This window comes from Rhinolophus ferrumequinum, chromosome 5, assembly GCF_004115265.2.
Source record: "Rhinolophus ferrumequinum isolate MPI-CBG mRhiFer1 chromosome 5, mRhiFer1_v1.p, whole genome shotgun sequence".
NCBI classification, from domain to species: Eukaryota; Metazoa; Chordata; class Mammalia; order Chiroptera; family Rhinolophidae; genus Rhinolophus; species Rhinolophus ferrumequinum.
The window spans coordinates 15,686,654-15,705,866 of NC_046288.1; the positions used below are offsets into that span (position 1 = coordinate 15,686,654).

The 19,213-nt window shown below is 38.2% G+C and overlaps 1 protein-coding gene and 1 non-coding gene across 2 annotated transcripts in view; one reads left to right on the forward strand and one right to left on the reverse strand.

The window, feature by feature from the left end:
- Positions 1–19,213, reverse strand: part of SCFD2 (sec1 family domain containing 2) — a 374,115-nt gene that overhangs the window by 102,402 nt on the left and 252,500 nt on the right. The window lies entirely within an intron of this gene.
- LOC117022669 (U6atac minor spliceosomal RNA) lies at positions 9,359–9,480 on the forward strand. The gene has a single exon (XR_004423081.1). It is a non-coding gene; the product is annotated as a U6atac minor spliceosomal RNA (small nuclear RNA).

Below are 19,213 nucleotides of genomic sequence, written 5' to 3' on the forward strand. Positions count from 1 at the left end.
CCACATAACTTTTTGATTGAGTAAATAGGGTTATCAGTTTGCCATGTGTCTGCCAAGCAGCTGGAGTGACTTGTGTGCATGAAGAAGGGTGTCGCAGGCCCACTCATTGTTGCCTCTGCCAGGTTCCCAAACAGGAAGCCAGTGAGATAGGTTGTAAATATGGCCCCAGTTGCTGAATGATGTCAAAGGTACTTTGGTAAAACTCGAACTTGGGGAGAAGCAGAGTATATATTGATATACTCATGTTGAAACAAAAGGGAGGAACAGGTAAATTATAAAAATCACCGGCACAACAAGTTGAAGAATTTGAGTGTTGGCTTGTCTCTAAGAGGAGCTTTTTGTTTGTGCTTTTCTATCAAGTGATGACCTCAACACTGTGTCACAAAGCCACCATTGTCAAGGTGGCCCTGCACGCACTCGCATGAGGATCCAACCGGCTTTTAATTCTTTGTCAGGGAAACAAGAAACCCACAAGGCGATTGACGCTGCAATCAAATGTTTTCCAATGGAACGAGGCTCATAAAAGAGCACAAAGGCTCAAGTTGCTCTGAAACTAGGGACTTCTGGGGGTGCATAGGACCAAAGAATGACACTAGATGATAAAATGAATGGGAAATCGCTGTAAACTGAATCCTAAACAGGTCTGAGTAGTTCTTGTTGAATCATCAAGGATGACCCCTTAGGGCAACAGAGGTCAAACATCCTGCTGTAGGAGAAGGGCAGAGCCACGTGCAATGTGCAACCTTCAGGTTCCAAGTACTGAATTATGAGTCCTCTTTTCCTCATGAAGTGCCTTGGACTTTCTAAAATCACTTTAATGAAATGCAGCTGGATTTTGTACCCTTCCCAGTCAGGTAGAAGATGGGAAAAATGATTTTGCTTGCTTGCCTATACCTTTTACAGGCTCAAGTGCGAATGAACTATCAAAACCTTTTGAAACTTAATAAGCTGAATTCTGTCGCCAGTAACATTTTATAGCTCTAAAAAAAAAGCTATGGGGGAATTTTCAGCAGGATATGGGTATTTACAAACATCTCACTCATTTAATTGGGAGCCATACAGCTTAAGTCTCAGATAATTTAAGTTTTAAAATTTCTCTTGGGGTTTTAAGGGTATTGATCACAAAATACTTATTTAATATTGTTCGACGGTGTGACTACTCCCCAGCAGTAAGGGCAAGCCTTGCCTTGCTCCTACCCAGCTCTAGAGAGCTGGACATAATATTCAGCATGTGTTTGTGAAGACATATGAACTTACTCAGCATTCTTCAGAGTACAGTTTAAAACCTTTCTACTGCAGCAAAATCATTTTAGTTATTTCCAATAAATATTTATTTCATTTGGCATGGTGCTTAGCTCCGTATTTTATTAATTAGCCTTATGTTTCATCCTACATACTGAAATAGAATTCTTTCAAGTTACCGAGGATCCCAAATGCATCTCTAATGAAATGCTAATATTGTCTTTGTGACCCTGGGGATTTGGTGTTGATAAATTTGAGGGTGTTCTAGAGTGGTGTCTAATGCCTTCTAGCAGTATTTTACAAAACCATGGCAGTTTTATTCTATTAAGAAATCACATCCCCAAAGGTGTCTGGAAAATTTCCTTTAGAAGATTTCAAAATGCCAGATGCAAATATTTTTGCATTAAAAAATATTTCAGGAACATAGATATCAAATGTTTATGATTTTAGAAGATCCAAATACCTCTCTGGAATTCTGGGTCAGAATGAGTAGGTTAGTGTCAAGTTAGATTTTAAAAAGTTTCTCCAAATATGTAACAGATGACACTCTGCAATTCCAGCTATGCTCACCCATTCTAGAACAAAGCCCTGAACGCACTCGGGAATTTCCAATCAGATCAGAAAAACACCAGAGAGAGAGACAGGGTTGGGGCTGGGATTTTTAAAAAATGCTGAAGAGATCGCCAAGAAATCATTTCTCGTTAGACACTGAGTGGGCAGAAGCAGTGTACAATTCCTTTCAATACTCTGCTTTTCTCTTGTCTCTGCCTGACATTAGGGGAGGGTACAGAGGCAAGCTGTCTTGTTCTAACTGCTGCCCTTGGATTTGGAAGGTGTTTAAGGTTGGAGGCCGAACCCAGTCTCTTCCCTCCACACCTGACCTTCTTTGCATCCTGGAAAAGATACCACCTTTCCATCTTCCTCTCCCTTCCCTGGGAAATTTAGAGGGAAGAGATTATAAAGTTTTCTTAAAAGTTGTTTATCACTTGTAAGGTGTTTTAAACTACTTGTAGCTTCTACTTTGGGTATCAATGCAAAGCACAATGACTAGAGTCGAATTCTGCAACATTTGTGACAAATGATGGTTCAAGTTCAAGCATGATTCTGAGTTTGTACTATGAGGTAATAAGCATTCTCTGAGCAACTATCATGTGCTGGGGTACTGCAGGGAATACAAAGATAAGTAAGTCTCCATTTTCTTCATCTCAAGAAGCTTAGGACCTAGTCATGGGATTATAAAAATACCTTATTTAATTTATAAAATCTAAACTATAGAGGCAGAATTCAGTATTAGTGATGAAAGATTTTTTTAAAATGCAAAAATGCCAAAATTTGAACATTTTTTAATCTATAAAAATCAGAATTTCATACGGCTCAGCCTAATACTTTGTGAGAACTTAGAGCTTGATACATAATGTTTTGAAACTTAGCAGCAAACACACAATAGTTTGAAAGGATTTTAAAAGGAATGATTATCACTCCCTTTCCCCTTTCATTGCATTGATTTGTTTTTCTAAAATACAGATGAGCAAACTCTCATTTTCAAATGACCATCCCTTTCTTCACAAACCTTCCTCTTCAAGACTACACTTTTCTAGATCTTGTTCTCCTTTCTTTCTTTTTCAAATTTCCAGAGCACGGGTTTTCATAGTTTCTCTCTAAACAGGGCTAATGGAAAGGTAAGTGTCATGCAGGGTGTCATGCGGGGTCTCTGGTCCTGCTCCCCACATAAGAATGCAGGACATGGTGAGGCCAAAAAAGAACACCCATGGAGCCATAGATAGGGGAGTCATATCTCCATAGTCTCGCTGGCGGCTGGGTTGGAGACACAGGAAGAGGAATCACTCGATCTGCAACCTGCCGTCCACTTCTCTGCAATCCGCAATCCACTCTCCCCAATCCGCCATGCTAACTGCAATCCGCTCTTGCTAGCTCAGCCACCATCTTCTTGCTAGCCCCCATTTGCTGCTAGCGTAGTCACGGCAGTTATATTAGTGGCCAATGGCTCACTGGTTACAGCTGACGCCAACTAGCCACAGCTGCTGGCCATCCAATCACACAGTTGATGGCCATTTACTACCGGAGTGAGCACCTTTCCACGTGAGGCTGAAAGCCTGGAAACTGCACTCCTGGCTCTGTCCCCACAGTATGCCATCTCATCTGAAGAGGGAACCTCCCAAAATCGGGGATGAGCAGTTTGCAATTATCATCAGTCTCTTGTAAATTGGAATAACTGGTAAGTTCTTCATCAAACTAACTCCAAGCAGTAGTATTTCTGTTCAGATTCACTTATCTCTATCTTTTCCTTTATTTGATCTCTTCTTCATGCTTTGTATACTGTTAACAGAGAACCATCTACCCTCTACAAAAACAAACAAACAAACAAAACACCACAATGCAATCCCCTTATCAAACTGACTAACTGGAAGAGCCGGAATAGCATTTCCTCACATGGAAGGGACTGCAGAGGAGAGATCACCAGAGATGTGGGTGTCTCAAAAGATACTACCAGAGTGCATATAAAAAAAAGAGCCTGGTTAAAACCAGGGTGTGATGCCAGCTCATTACAGTGTCAGGAAAGTAAGAACATTCCTGCCCCTCCCTCCTCTTCTGTCTCTGACCTTGAACCTTGTAGGGGTTGGAAACTGCAGTTGATCAGCTATGGGAGGGGGAGCAAAAATCTTACATGAGGGAAAAGAGAGGCAGCCAGTCACACCTCCCCTTTTCAACTGCAGAGGGCAAAAGCTGGGAGAGAGAAAATGCCTTAACTTCAAATTAAGCTTGAAGTTTTGACTATTACATGAGGTTGGACAAACAAATCACTAAAGTGAGACTATTTCCTAAGGTGAGCAAAAGAGTTATGGATTTGCCCAATATTCATCCAGTGGTAGGGGAAGAACTACACCTTATTGAATAACTTAAAGGAACACTGAGAAACAAAGTGAGGTTCCTTTATGATTTGACCTCATGAGCCACCCTTGTCCACCATACTAATTTAGAAGGTCTGTATCTCTTGGAGCTCTAGAATGGATTTAAGTTCAGGTGATCAAGCCCAAAAAGAAATTGCTGCTGCTGATTCTCAGGTTTTCCAAAATCAAAACATCAGGCTTCAACCTGTGTTAACACTTGTTTTTATATAGTCATGTGCCACTTAACAACTGGGATATGTTCTGAGAAATTTGTCATTAGGTGACTTTGTCATGCGAACATCATAGAGTGCATTTACACACACCTAGATGGTGTAGCCCACTCACTACACACCGAGGCTGTATGGTGTACCCTGCTGGCTACCAGCCTGTACAGCATGTTACTGTACAAAACACAAGATTAAATCAAGCGCAGTAGAAAATGATGCAATCAAGACACTAGGTAAATATGACACGTATGAGGCTGCTGCCAGCATACGTAACATAGCATAGTCTTACAGCCATTTAATAAGTAAAAAGAGTACACTCTAAAATAACGATAAATAGTAAATACAAAAACCAGTAACATAGTCGTTGATTATCATTATCAAGTATCATGTACTGTACATAACTGTACGTGCTATACTTTTGTACGACTGGCAGCGCAGTAGGTTTCTTTACACCAGCATCACCACAAACATGTGAGTCATGTGTTGCGCTAAGATGTTAGGATGGCCACACCGCCACTTAGGTGACAGGAATTTTTCAACTTCATGATAATCTTACAGGATCACTGTTGTATACGTGGTCCACTGTGGACCTAAATGTTATTATGCGTTGCATGAATATAGTTGGTTTCCACTTATCTCATTACCTTCATCTTAAGGTACAGATAAAGACATCTCCCGTGGGATGCCAAACCTCCATTTTAACGGCATTTCATGAAGTTTGTGGCTGAATTTATTCCATTTCTGTACTTATTTTCATTTAAGTATACTGACCCAGAGGTAATAAAGGAACTATACAATAAGTCAACTCTAACATGCTTTTTCATGCGATTCTTTTCCTTTTCTTCCTTGACTTAATCTTGCCACCTGCTTTATTGTTAATGCAATGATACTTTTTCTTGATTATAAAGACATATATTACTGTTTTCTGTTGCATGAAAATAATAGCTAAAGCTTGTGATCATGTACTTGTTCCAAATGCTTTATGTATTTTACCTCTGACAGTAACAATAATCATGGGGAAAAGGTAGCTGTATCCCCATTTTACAGGAGAAAATAAATCCTCAGAGAGGCTAAGTTAGTTGTTCTGGTTTATGACGTTAACACATTAGGGAATCTAGATTTTCACGTAAGCATCCAATTCCCAGGGCTTATATGAATTGCCATTTGTTTCAATGATCAACAGTGGGAAATAACTTACAGAATGGAACAGGAAACTTGGATGGGGTTTCTGTTCTGTGAATGATTTATAGATTATTTGCCTAGTCCTCCAATCTCTTTTGTTGAAATAAAAATCATGCTACACCCATCTATTTATCTTAAAGAGATGTTATGAGACAGATATGCTACTATTCATAAAGCACACTTAGAAGAGGTGATGTCAATTGTCTTATTAACAGTATAACTTCAGTTTTGTCTTTATCCACACTATAATTTCTTTTATAGCATTATATTATATCATATTATTATTTCCGTATTTCAAATGCTACAACTTAGGAGTTCAACTTATGACAAAGACAATCTATAAGTTTCCCTGTGTGTCCATTTCAAATATAACGGGGGAAAAAAGGATAAAAATGCCATGGAATGCTTATAGAACTGACTTCAGAGGAACTAGATAATTTCTATCAGGCAAAACTTTTGCTCCTTTGTTTATATAAAATAGACATAATCTAAACATATGTTTTCCATTTCTGCACTGACTTATATACATCCTGTTTCTTTTCCCATTTCTTTTATTCCATTTTCATCCCAATCTGCCTGATGCATTTTGTTTGTTCAAAATTCAGCCTTTTCTGTTGGTTGGCTAATGACTTCTCTTTCTCTGTACCCTCCTTGCCCCTCATCCTCTTGATGGCTCCTCTGCCCTCTCTGCTCATGTTTTCAGTGCCGCTGCTCACTGCCCCTTATGTTTTCCTTCTCTGACTCTCCTCCTATGTCTTCACTGTTAACATTCTGGCATCATCACCCCCCTTACCTCCCTCCCTCTCATCCTTCATGCTTCCTTCAACTTTTCTTCACTATTGCTGCATTTATAAATAGCCTGCAAATAATCTATCATTTAATCCAAATGCTCTCAGATAATCTCTTGACACATCCCACAGACAGTAGTTAACTTCAGTAGGAAAATTTTACCATGGTCAATTATTATCCTCTTAGAAAGAGTGCTGAAGCAGGGGTCAGACCTGAAAGAGACATCTTCCCTTACTCAGAGGCTCCTAAAAAGGAACTGGTGATAGTTAATAAGAAAGCTGTCTTCTTCTGTCTAAGGATGACGGCAAATATGGTTTTAAAGAGACAAAGCTGCTGCAGAAATATATCAGGCTATGAATGATAGCAATCCCTGTATACCCAATGTATTTCAGTCTTGTTTTACCATTACAGTTAATAACAACTTATTATTGTACATTTACAATACACAAGCCTGTGTTAACTATTTAAAGTAAATTATTGGATTCTAAGATAGTATATTAGGTAAACGCTGTGCCTGCTGCCTCCCATGACCACATTAAAATTACAACTAAATTGTAGAACAATCAACCTTGAGAACCATCTGAAGACTAGCTGAACAGAACCCCCATATTTAAGGATATAATGAAGTGGCCACGTGGAGACTTGTAGGAGGGTCAGAGACATGAAAAAGTCTGACCCCATACCCACAGGTAGTGGTTGCACATCAGGAGGGATACCTCAGCAGCAAAAGTTCCCCCTGAGGAGTGAGGGGTCCCAACCACACACTAGATACCCCAGTCCAAGGGTCCAGTGCTGGGAAGAGGAGTCCCCACAACATCTGGTTGTAAAAACCAGAGAGGAGTCTGCCCATCTGGGTGGGACAGAAGGCATCTGAAAATCCAGACATTAAAGGGCCCACACACTGACTCACCTCTCCACAGGCACTCACCCTAGGCTCTGGTGGAGGGGCAGCAACTCAAGACACACCAGACACATACAGGGTAAGACTGAGTTGTATGGTTTCAGGCTGAGGGCTAGAGGGACAGCAGCCATTATCCCTGTGTAGAGCCCACCTAATGTGTAGACTGCAGATGGGTGCTAATGCCATCTTTCCTGTGTTGATATCTTCCCCACAAGGCAAAATCTGAAACTGTAGTGGCCTGGTGAACACTGCATGCCCCACCCCAGGGACTCCATAGGACCCCACCCCACTCATCTTATACAATATCACTGGAGGCACTCTCAGTGCCTGGGCAACCAGCCCCACCCCACATATTGCAGGAGGCTCTTCCAGCAGCAAACAACCCACAGTGACTTGTGCAGCTGACTGAGACACTTTCAGTGTGGGCAATCAGCCCTAACTCGCACTGCAGCTTTTCTTAGACAACTCTCAGGGATCTGCAGGCCTGAGGCAAGGGCTAGCTGGCCTTGGTGTTCTCTGGGCTTTATGTGGAAGGGCCACAGGCCCAGCACTGGTGCAAGGACAGACTCTACTTTAACCTTGTGAACACCTCCTGCCCCACCCCAGTGATTCCCTGAGACCCAACCTTGCCCAACTCATGTACGTCCCCAGAGGCACTTTCAGCACAGGGGCAACCAGCCCGGCCCTGCACACTAAGGAGACTCTTTCAGTGGCTGAGCCTTATGGGCAGCTGGAAGGTTACAACAGGCCTAGGGGTGCCATGGGCCTTTTGTAAATCTGCCCCAGGCCTGAAATCGCTGGCAGCTGCCTTTGGTTCTCAGCATGGCCACCCCCACATGCCTCCAGATCAAGCACAGCCAGTGACCAACCACATATAGTTTGAAGCTCCTACCAGGTTGCCCTGGGCCAGTCATAGTCAATGGCTGAACTTGGCCTGCATAGGATTCCCTCCCAAGAGGCACCAGAAACTACACATACAGAGGCTGGCTTCAGAGCACAACAAAGCACCATCCTATTAGCCAAATAAATGTCAAACCTAATAGGTAGTCTCAACAGGCACAGAACCTGCAAGGGTAAATCCCCTCTGAGGGGTCAGTACTCGAATAGCAGTTCCCATGCTGTGGGTGTGGCCAGGCCTCAGAGCCAGTCACCCTGAGAGTCAATCTCACCCATTGAACTGCCAAAAGCAATCAAGGCTTATCTACAAACAGAAGGGCACAAACAATCCACACAAGGGATACTCCAGGAGTACACGGCACAGGTGATGAGGGAGACTGTGCCACTGGACCACACAGGACACATACTACAAAAGACCACCTGATGAAGACTCTACCTAATACATAGAAATAAACACAGAGAAACAGACAAAATGAGGAGACAAAGAAACATGAGCCAAATAAAAGAACAGGAGAAACCTCCAAAAAAAAAAAAAAAAAAGAACTAAATGAAATGGAGGCAACCAACCTACCAGAAACAGTTGAAAACAATGGTTATAAGAATGCTTAAGGAACTTAGTAAGAACTTCAACAAAGAGATAGTAAGCATATAGAAGAACACACAAACCATAAAAAGGAACCAGTCAGATGTAAAGAAAACAATAACTAAAATAAAGAATACACTATAAAGAATCAAGAGCAGATTCGATGAAGAAGAATATCAAATCAGCAATTTGGAAGATAGGGTAGCAGAAAATACCCAATTAGAACAACAAAAAGAAAAAAAATGAAGATAGTTTAAAAGACCTCTGGGACAACATCAAGCATAACAACATTTGCATCATAGGAGTGTCAGAAGGAGAAGAGAGGGACCAAGAGATCAAGAACTAATTTAAAGAAATAATGACTGAAAATGTCCCTAACTTGGTGATGGAAATATACATACAAGTCCAGGAAGTGCAGAGAGACACAAACAAGATGAATCCAAAGAGGCCCACACCAAGACACATCATAATTAAAATGCCAAAGTTTAAAGACGAAGAAAGAATTCTAGCAGCACCAAGAGAAAGTAAGTTAGTTACCTACAAGAGAGCTCCTACAAGACTGTCAGCTGATTTCTCAAAATGAACTTTGTAGGCCAGAAGGGCGTGGCACAAAATATTCAAATTGGTGGTTTTGTATGAAAGGAGAGAAGGTTTCATCCTTGACAAGGATGAAAGAGGTCCTTGGGCCTAACAACTCGCATACGGTTAAGGCATTGCCACCTACTTCGTGGCATCTAACCACTGTTTTTTGTGAATGTATTTGATTTTTTTCTTTATTGTTGTTGTTGTTGTTGTGCTTGGTGATTTGCTTTGTTCTGAAACTGCCCTACCAGGGCCCAGCTTAAGAGGCACAAGATTCAACATATCCAGAGGCCAACTCCAGACCAAACCAGAGTACTACTGGGTTTGACCTACAAGTCACACACCCAGAGGGAATTCTCTGCAGGCACTAGAGCCCATAGAGGCCAAACCACACTTAAGTGGTCAACCCTCACGCAGCAGAACGCCCTGTGGTGCGCAGAGCCAAGTCTCACAACAAGTCAGCCTAGGAGTTAACCCCACCTACTCACAAGCAAAAAGCAATCAAAGATCTTCTTCAACAGGACAATATACACAACACAAGAGTCACCTTTGGAGCACACGCAGAGAAGAACGAAGTAGTGCAAGTCAAATATAAAGGACACATACTACATAAGATAACCTAGCAAGAACTAAGAACTCTAGGGGATCTACCTAATACATCAAAACAAACACAGAGAGTCAGCCAGAATGGGGAAACAAAGATACACGTCCCAAATAAAAGAACAGAAGAAACCTCCAAAACTGGAACCAAATGAAGCAGACATAACCAACCTTTCAGAGACAGAGTTCAGAACACTGGTGATAAGAATGTTTAAGGAGCTTAGAGAAGACATAAAGAAGGATGTAGAAATCATAACGAACAACCAGTTAGAACTAAAGAACACAATTACTGAAATTAAGAACTCACTTGAAGGAATTACCAGCAGGTTAGATGAAGCAGAGGATCGAATCAGCGACTTAGAACACAAGGTAGCAGAGATCACCCAAACGGAACAACAGAAAGAAAAAAGAATAAAAAACAATGAGGATGGCTTAAGAGACCTCTGGGATAACATCAAGCGCAACAACATGCGCATCATAGGAATACCAGAAGGTGAAGAGAGGAAGCAAGGGATTGATAATGTCTGAAAACTTCCCCAACCTGATGAAGGAAACCAACATACAAACCCAGGAAGTGCAGAGAGTTCCAACCAGGATAAACCCAAACAGGTCCACACCAAGACACATTATAGTTAAAATGGCAAAGCTTAAAGACAAAGAGAGAATCCTAAAAGCAGCAAGAGAAAGACAGAGGGTTACATACAAGGGAACTCCCATAAGACTATCAAATGACTTTTCTACAGAAACATTGAAGGCCAGGAGGGAGTGGCAGGAGATACTGAAAGTGATGGAAAACAAAGGCCTACAACCTAGATTGCTTTATCCAGCAAGGCTATCATTTAAAGTTGATGGAGAGATAAAGAGCTTTCCAGAAAAAAATAAGCTAAAGGAATTTATTACCATCAAGCCAGCATTGCAAGAAATACTAAAAGGACTTCTGTAAATAGAAGAAAGATAAAAACAACCTAACTACAAATTTAAAAATGGCAATAACTATGTACCTATCAATAATCACTTTAAATGTAAACGGATTAAATGCTCCAATCTAGAGACATAGGGTGGCTGACTGGATAAGAAAGCAAGACCCTTGTATATGCTGTATACAAGAGACTCACTTCAGAACAAAAGACACACACAGGCTGAAAGTGAAGGGTTGGAGTAAGATATTTCATGCAAATGGAAACGAGAAAAAAGCTGTAGTTGCAATACTTATATCTGACAAAATAGACTTTAAAATGAAGAACATATTAAAAGATAAAGATGGGCACTATACAATAATAAAGGGATCGATCCGACAAGAGGACATAACCCTAGTAAACATCTATGCACCCAACATAGGAGCACCTAAATATATAAAACAGGTACTGACTGACATAAAGACAGAGATCAACAGTAACACTATCATAGTAGGGGACTTCAACACACCTCTGACAACAAGGGACAGGTCTTCCACACAGAAAATCAATATGGAAAAACAGCCTTAAATGATACATTGGACCACTTGGATTTAATCGATATTTTCAGAACATTTCACCCCAATGCTGCAAAATACACGTTTTTCTCAAGCGCACATGGAACATTTTCCAAGATACACCATATGTTAGGCCACAAAACAAGTCTTGATAAATTTAAGAAAATTGAAATCATACCAATTGTCTTCTCTGATCACAATGCTATGAAATTAGAAATGAACTACAGGAAAAAAAATGGAAGACACACCAATTCATGGAGGCTGAATAACTTATTACTAAATAATGAATGGGTCAAGCAGGAGATCAAGGAAGAAATCAAAAGATATCTCGAGACAAACAAAAATGAAAACACGACAACCCAAAATCTATGGGATGCCGCGAAAGCAGTCCTAAGAGGAAAATTCATAGTTTTGCAGGCCTAACTAAAGAAACAAGAAACATCACTAATCAACAGTTTATCTTCACACTGAAGGGATCTGGAAAAAGAACAGCAAAATAAGCCCAAAAGGAGCACAAGGAAGGAGATAATAAAGATCAAAGCAGAAATAAATGAAGTAGAAACCAGAAAAACAATACAAAAGATCAATGAATCCAAGAGTTGGTTCTTAGAGAAGATAAACAAAATTGACAAACCTTTAGCCAGACTTATTAAAAAAAAGAGAGAGAGGACCCAAATTAATAAAATCTGAAATGAAAGAGGAGAAGTGACAACGGACACTGCAGAAATACAAAAAGTTTTAAGAAATTACTATGAGCAACTATATGCCAACAAATTTGACAATCTGGAAGAAATGGACAATTTTCTAGAGGCGTACAACCTTGCAAGGCTAACTCAAGAAGAAACAGAAAACCTGAATAGACTGATTACCACCAGGGAAATTGAATCAGTAATCAACAATCTCCCAATAAACAAAAGCCCTGGACCAGATGGCTTTACAGGTGAATTTTACAAAACGTTCAAAAAAGAATTATCACTATTCTCCTCAAGCTCTTCCAAAAAATCCAGAAGGAGGGAAGACTCCCAAACACTTTTTACTAAGCCACTATCACCCTGATCCCAAAATCAGACAAAGACACCACAAAAAAAGAAAACTATCGGCCGATATCTCTAATGAACATAGATGCCAAAATCCTCAACAAAATATTAGCGAACAGAATTCAGCAATACATTAAAAAGATCATATACCATGATCAAGTGGGATTCATCCCTGGTATGCAAGGGTGGTTCAACATCCGCAAATCAATTAATGTGATACACCACATTAACAAAATGAAAAATAAAAATCACATGATCATATCAATAGATGCAGAAAAAGCATTTGATAAAATCCAACAGCCATTTATGATAAAAACCCTTAAGAAAGTGGGAATAGAGGGATCATATCTCAACATAATAAAGGCCATATATGACAAACCCACAGCTAACATCATACTCAATAGGGAAAAGCTAAAACCATTCCCCCTAAGATCAGGAAAAAGGCAAGGTTGCCCACTATCTCCGCTTCTATTCAACATAGTGCTGGAAGTTCTAGCCACAGCAATCAGACAAGAAAAAGAAATAAAAGGCATCCAAATTGGTAAGGAGGAAGTAAAATTATCATTATATGCAGATGATATAATACTATATATAGAGAACCCTAAAGACTCCACCAAGAAGCATTAGAGCTGATAGATGAATTTAGTAAAGTAGCAGGATACAAAATTAATATTCAGAAATCAGTGACATTTGTATATACCAATAATAAAACATCAGAAGGAGAAATTAAAAAAAACAATCCCATTTACAATTGCTCCAAAGACTATAAAATACCTGGGAATAAATTTAACCAAAGAAGTAAAAGATCTGTATTCAGAAAATTATAAGACACTGAAGAAAGGAATGAAAGAAGATATAAATATATGGAAACACATATCATGTTCATGGATAGGAAGAATTAATATAGTTTAAATGTCCATACTGCCTAAGGCAATATACATATTCAACGCAATTCCTATCAAACTACCAACGACGTTTTTCACAGAAATAGAACATATAATCCTAAAATTTATATGGGACCATAAAAGACCCCGTATAGCCTCAGCAATCTTGAGAAATAAGAACAAAGTGGGAGGTATAACAATACCTGACTTCAAATTATACTACAAGGCTACAGTAATCAAAACAGCACGGTACTGGCATAAAAACAGACACATAGATCAATGGAACAGAATAGAGAGTCCAGAAATAAATCCATGCCTATATGGCCATTTAATCTACGACAATGGAAGCAAGAATGTACGATGGAGTAATGACAGTCTATTCAATAAATGGTGCTGGGGAACCTGGACAGACACATGCAAGAAAATGAAGCTGGACCACCTCCTTACACCATATACAAAAATAAATTCAAAATGGCTTAAAGACTTAAATGTAAGATCTGAAACCATAAAATACCTAGAAGGAAATATAGCAAGAAACTTCACAGACATTACCCGGAGTAAGATTTTTACTGATATATCCCCTCGCGCGAGGGAAGTAAGAGAAAAAATAAACATGTGGGATTATATCAAACTGAAAAGTTTTTTCACAGCAAAGGAAACCATCAATAAAACAAAAAGGGATCCTACTGAATGGGAAAAGATATTTGCCAATGATATATCTGATAAGGGGTTAATATCACAAATCTATAAAAAACTCACTCAACTCAACTCCAAAAAAACAAACGACCCAATTAAAAAATGGGCAGAGGACTTGAAGAGACATTTTTCTAAAAAGGACATACAGATGGCAAACAGACATATGAAGAAATGCTCAACCTCACTAACCATCAGAGAAATGCAAATAAAAACCACAATGAGATACCACCTCACCCCAGTCAAAATGGCTATCATCAATAAATCAACAAACAACAAGTGCTGGTGCGGATGTGGAGAAAAGGGAACGCTTGTGCACTGTTGGTGGGATTGCAGATTGGTGCAGCCACTATGGAAAACAGTATGGAGGTATCTCAAAAATCTGAAAATGGAACTACCCTATGATCCAGTAATTCCACTCCTAGGTATCTATCCGGAGAAATCCAAAACTCCAATTCAAAAATCTTTATGCACTCCTATGTTTATTGCAGCACTATACACAATAGCTAAGACATGGAAACAACCGAAATGCCCATCGGTAGATGACTGGATTAAGAAAATGTGGTACATTTATACAATGGAGTATTATGCAGCCATAAAGAAGAAAGAAATCTTACCATTTGCAACAACATGGATGGACCTAGAGAACATTATGTTAAGTGAAATAAGTCAGACAGAGAAAGATAAGTACCATATGATCTCACTTATATGCGGAATCTAAAGAAAAGAATAAGTGAATGAACTAATCAGAAACAATTTTGGAGACAAAGAGGAAAAACTGAGGGTTGCTAGATGGGCTGGGGGGTGGGGGTAAGGGGGTAGGTGAGGGGATTAGGAAACAATCAGTAACCACAAGATGGCCACGGGGTTTTGAAAATTAATCTGGGGAACGTAATTTAGTGGTTACCAGAGGGTAAGGGGGTTGGGGGGTGGGAGATGAGGGTACAGGGGATCAAATATATGGTGATGGAAGGAGAACTGACTCTGGGTGGTGAACACACAATGTAATTTATAGATGATGTGATACAGAATTGTACACCTGAAATCTATGTAATTTTACTAACAATTGTCACCCCAATAAATTAAAAAAAAAATTAAAAAAAAATATTCAAATTGATGAAAAGCAAGAACCTACAACCAAGACTACTCTACCCAGTAAGGCTGGTGATTAAAATGGAAGGAGAGATAAAGAGCTTCCCAGACAAGAAAAAGCTAAAGGAATTCATTACCATCAAGCCAGTAATATAAGAAATGTTAAAGGGACTTCTTTAAGAAGAAGAAGGGGGAAAACAAAATATAAAGAACATAAATATGAATAGCAAAATGGCAATAACTATTTATATATCAATAATCACTTTACATTTAAATGGATTAAATGTTCCAATCAAAAGACATAGGATAGCTGAATGGATAAGAAAACAAGATCCATCCATAAGCTGTCTACAAGAGACCCACCTCAGATCAAAAGACAAACATAGACTGAACGTAAAGGAATGGAAAAAAATATTTCATCCAAATGGAAATGAAAAAAAAGCTACAGTAGCAATACTTATATCAGACAAAATAGACTTTAAAACAAAGACTATAGTAAGAGACAAGAGGGACATTACATAATGATAAAGGGATCAATCCAAAAAGAGTATATAACCCTAGAAAAACATATATTCATCCAACATAAGAGCAACTAAATGTATGAAGCAAATATTGACCAACATAAAAAGAGAGATTGACAGTAAAGAGAGCTCTACAGTAAGAGTCACAATAGAGGACTTTAACACCTCATTGACACCAATGGACAGATCTTCCAGACAGTAAGTCAACAAGGAAAAAACAGACTCAAATGACACACTAGACCAAATAGATTTAATTGATATTTTTGGAGCATTCCACCCCAAAGTAGCAGAATATACTTTCTTTTCAAGAGCACATGGGACATTTTCCAAGATAGACCATATGTTATGCCAGAAAACAAGTCTCAATAAATTCAAGAAAATTGAAATCATAGCGTCTTCTCTGACTGGTATAAAACTAGAAATCAATTACAAAAAATCTCCAAACAAATAAGAAAACAAAACAAACCCCTAAAAAAACACATAAACACATGGACATTAAGTAATATTCTATTAAACAATGTATGGGTTAATAATGAGATCAAGGAAGCAATCAAAAGATCACTTGAGACAAATGAAAAGGAAAACACAACAACTCAAATTTATGAGACACAGTGAAAGCAGTCCTAAGAGGGAAATTCACAGCAATATAGGCCTACCTAAAGAAACAAGAAAAATCTTAAATAAACAATCTAACTTTACACTTAAAGGAACTAGAAGAAAAATAGCAAGCAAAGCCTAAAGTGAATAAAGGATGGAAATAATAAAGACCGAAGTGGAAATAAACAAAATAGTCTAAAAATAAAAAAATAAAAAGATCAATGAAACTAAGAGCTGGTTCTTTGAAAAGATAAAATTGACAAACCTTTACCCAGACTCATCAAGAAAAAAAGAGAGAGGACCCAAATAAAATCAGAAATGAAAGAGGAGAAGTGACAATGGACACCACAGAAATACAAAAAAATTGTAAGAAAATACTATGAGCAATTATATGCCAACAAATTGAACAATAGGGAAGAAAGAAATAAATTCCTAGAAGCATATATAATCTTCTAAGTCTGAATCAAGAAGAAACAAAAAATATGAACCGACTGATTACTACTAAGGAAATCAAATCAGTAATCGAAAAACTCCCAACAAACAAAACTGGACAGAATGGCTTCATAGGTAAATTTTACCAAACATTCAAAGAAGTATTAACAGCTTTTCTTTTCAAACTATTCCAAAAATTTCAAGAGGAGAGAAGGCTCCCAAGCTCATTCCACAAGGCTACCATTACACTGATTCCAAAACCAGACAGACATAAAAAAAGAAAACTACAGGCCAGTATCCCTGATAAATACAGATGCAAAAATCTTCAACAAAATATTAACAAACCAAATTCAGCAATATAATAAAAAGATCATACACCATGATCAAGTGAGATTTATTCCTGGGATTCAAGGTTGGTTCAATATCCACAAATCAATTTAGATGATACACCACATAAACAAAATGGAAGATAAAAGTCATATGATCATATCAATAGATGCAGAAAAGGCATTTGACAAAATCCAGCGTCATTTATGATAAAAATTCTTAGTAAAGTGGGAATAGAGGAACATATCTCAACATAATAAAGTCATATGTGACACACCTACAGCTAACATCATAATCATGGGGTAAAGCTAAAAGCATTTTCCTTAAGATCAGGAACAAGACACCGATGTCTACTTTCACCACTTTTATTCAACGTAGTACTGGAAGTGCTTGCCACAACAATCAGAGAAGAAAAAGAAATAAAAGGCATCCAAAGTGGAAAGGAAGAAGCAAAACTATCATTATTTGGTGATGACATGATACTATATATAGAGAACCCCAATGACTCCACAAAAAAAACTATTAGAATATATGAATTCAGTAAAGTAGCAAAATACAAAATTAATATTCAGAAATTGGCTGCATTTTTATACATCAACAATGAACTATCAGAAAGAGGAACTAAGAAAAGAATCCCATTTACAATTGCATTAATAAAAACAAAACAAAACAAAAACAAACAAACAAAAACCCTAGGAATAAATTTAACCAAGGACGTAAAAGACCTGTACTTGGAAAATTATAATACATTGGAGAAAGAAATTGAAGAAGATACAAACAAATGGAAGCATATACTGTGCTTGTGGATAGAAAGAATTAACATAGTTAAAATGTCCACACTGCCCAAAGCAATCTATAGATTCAATGCAATCCCTATCAAAATACCAATGGCATTTTTCAAAACTAGAACAAATAATACTAAAATTTATATGGAATCATAAAAGACCCCAAATAGCCATGATAATCCTGAGAAAGAAGAACAAAACTGGTGGTATCATGCTACCTCATATCAAACTACACGCATACTACAAAGCCACAGTAATCAAAAAAGGATGGTATTGGCAGAAAAACAAACATGTAGATCAATGGAACAGAATAGAGAGCTAGAAATAGACCCACACCTATAGGGTCATTTAATCTATGACAAAGGAGGCAACAATGTACAATGGAGTAAAGACAATCTAATCAATAAATGGTGCTGGGAAAAATGGACAGATAATATGCAAAAAAGTGAAAATGGACCACCTTTTTACTCCATATACAAGAATAAACTCAAAATGAATTAAAGACTTAAATGTAAGACTCCAAACCATAAAACTCCTAGAAGGAAATATAGGAAGTAAACTCTTTGACATTGCCCTTAGTAATCTTTTTTCTGATATATCTCCTTAGGCAAAGGAAACAAACAAACAAACAAACAAACAAACAAAACAAACAAATGGGACTACATCAAACTAAAAAGTTTTTACACAGCACAGGAAACCATCAACAAAACAAAAAAAATATCCTACTAAATGGGAGAAGATATTTGTCAATGATAACATCTGATAAGGGCTAAATATCGAAAATTTATAAAGAACTCGTGCAACTCACCACCAAAAAAACAAACAATCCAATTAAAAAATGAGCAGAGAACCTGAATAGACAGCTCTCCAAAGAGGACATACAGATGGCAGACAGACATATGAAAAGAAGCTCAGTGTAACGAATCATCAGAGAAATGCAAATGGAAACCACAATGAGATACCACTTCGCTCCTATCAGAATGGCTATCATCAATACATCAACAAACAACAAGTGCTGGCGAGGATGCAGAGAAAAGGGAACCCTCATGCACTGTTGGAGCAGCCACTACAGAAAATAGTTTGGAGATTCCTCAAAAAGTTAAAAATTGAAATACCTTATTACTCAGCAATTCCACTCCTGGATATTTATCCAAAGAAATCCAAAACACTAATTCCAAAAGATATATGCACCCCTATGTTCACAGCAGCACGATTTACAATAGCCAAGATATAGAAGCAACCAAAATGCTCATCAATAGAAAATTAGATAAAGGAGACGTGGTACATGTGTACAATGGGATATTACTCAGCCATATAAAAATCTTACCATTTGCGACAACGTGGATGGACCTAGAGTATTATGCTAAGTGAAACATGCCAGACAGAGACTAATACCATATAATCTCAGTTATATGTGGAATCTAAAGAAAACAAACAAACAAACAAAAAATGAAACAGAATC